This window comes from Rousettus aegyptiacus, unplaced genomic scaffold, assembly GCF_014176215.1.
Source record: "Rousettus aegyptiacus isolate mRouAeg1 unplaced genomic scaffold, mRouAeg1.p scaffold_m13_p_17, whole genome shotgun sequence".
NCBI classification, from domain to species: Eukaryota; Metazoa; Chordata; class Mammalia; order Chiroptera; family Pteropodidae; genus Rousettus; species Rousettus aegyptiacus.
In genome coordinates this window covers 35065203-35067208 of record NW_023416292.1, presented here as the reverse complement: position 1 = coordinate 35067208, position 2006 = coordinate 35065203, and the positions used below count along the sequence as shown (strand labels likewise).

At 56.0% G+C, this 2006-nt stretch overlaps 1 non-coding gene across 1 annotated transcript; it reads right to left on the bottom strand.

Moving 5' to 3' along the window:
* Positions 1 to 256: 256 nt before the first annotated feature.
* Positions 257 to 375, bottom strand: LOC118613184. The gene has a single exon (XR_004955339.1). It is a non-coding gene; the product is annotated as a 5S ribosomal RNA (ribosomal RNA).
* Positions 376 to 2006: the final 1631 nt, after the last annotated feature.

The window sequence follows — 2006 nt, the reverse complement described above, 5'->3', positions numbered from 1 at the left end:
GGGATGGCACTGGCACGTCTTCGGAAACTTTCTGCCTTCCCTGTCCTTTGTGGCAGAGAGCGACAGGGACCGAGCATGCGGGCAAGCTAGGCGCCTCTGTATCCCTAAGAGGTGGTCCCGGGGCTGAGCAGGGCCACCTCTGTGCTCTCTGATATCTTTTTTTTTTTTTTTTTTTTTTGGCAATGCAACCCTTGATTGACCTCCTAGATTGCAAGGACCTTGTCAGCTTACAATCCCTTATTTTCTTTATTTTTTATGCCTACAGCACCTGGTCTTCCTAGGTGGTCTCCCATCCAAGTACTAACCAGGCCTGACCCTGCTTAGCTTCTGAGATCAGACGGGATCAGGCTTGTTCAGGGTGGTATGGCTGTAGACTCTCTGATATCTTTAGAATTATTCTCTCCCTGTCCCACCCCTAAGCCTCCGCTCCAGAGCCAAACGCCTATCTCCTGGGGTTAATTTTCAGCAAGGGGGAGACCAGATGTCTCCATCGGTCTGCGGTTGAACCCCCTCCCCTGGGTGTTTCTCCTCTGCTCTGGCCCCTGGACCCCACCCAGTATCTTAGGCAAGTTTCTCCATTGGAGAAGAAGACGCCTTGTTTGGACCAATGTAGAGAAGGTGCTTATCCCAAAGGATGGAACAAGATCATCTGACCTCACAGAGGGATACTGTGTACAGAGCCTACCCTGACTTTGCCAAAACTTCAGGGAGGTTTGATCTGGTCTCAGGGCTTCGGAACCTCAGGAGGTCAGTTCAGAGGTACTTGGAGCCCTAAATCTCCAGCACTGATGGATGATGACCAGGCCCATCTCCGAACGTTGGCCCTAAGATGTGGAATGGGGGTGCAGGTGCTGAGCGTGGTCAGAGTCAGGCACCTGGGGTGTGACAGGACACGCTTTCCCTGCTTATTAACAAATGCTGACTGTCCCCAAAGCCGGATGCCTCCCCTTCTACTCCCTCCTGAGCTGCCGCTGATCCGGAGTGGAGTCTGCTTAGATTCCGTGTGTGAGGAGCCTCTGCGAAGAGCCAGGCAATTTGCACAAGCATTAGGCCCTGGTGGAGGCCAGAGATGGAGCCTGCGAGGGGGCGGGGCAGCCACACAGACTGCCTCTGTTGGCCTGGGAGGCCGGAGAACAGTGGCCAGCCAAACAATGCTGTTTGCAAATAATCAGCCTTAAGCTGGGGGAAGAGCTCTTTGTCCCTGCTGGTGCCGATGTGGCTCCTGCGGCGCCCGCCCCACCCCCACTCCAGCTAAGGTTCTTCTTTCCCTGCCCCCCCCCCCGGGGCCTTGGAACTGGGGTGGGGGGGACAGAGGTGAAGTGAGGCCCAGGCCTGAGGCACCTGGTCCCCAGATGAGAGTATGGCTCTGGCTCCAGTGGCCTCTCAGGTGCGACCCTCCCTCCTAGTGGTCACGAGGAACTGTCCTTAGCATCACAGGCCCCCCACATCCCTCGCTGCTGGCCTTGGCCTCCACCTCCACCTCAGCGAGTTCTCAAATCCCTTTTCTCTGCCTAGCAACTGGGCCGTAGCTCTGTGCCGTGTACTGTCAGAGTCCTAGGATATCAGACAGCCTTGGTTTGTGGGTAAAGAATCTGAACCCAGAGAGGTTAGATGCCCAAAGTCACACAGCTGATGAGTAGATACACTGGCTGGGTCTCCATATTCTTGGAAGAATTCCCATGTCTTGTATGGGTCCCTCCCAGACCGCGGCCCACCCAAGAGAGCCCGGGCTGGGCTGGGACAAGCAGTCTGCACACATGTGGTGCTTATCAAGCAAGCTTTGCCTCGCAGGGTTTCGCAATGACACTTGCGTTCTGGTCACCCCAATGGATTTGGAGGTACAGGAGAGCAGGGGCCCTCGCGTTTCTCTAACCGCTGCCCGTGTCACTGCCCCACTCATGCCCAGAGTCAGGGCCCAGCAAGATCTGCTCAGCGAGAGAGGAGATGGGCCAAGGCTTGGAGAAGAAACAGGTTAAGGCCATCTCAGGCTTCCTCCCCCTGAGGAA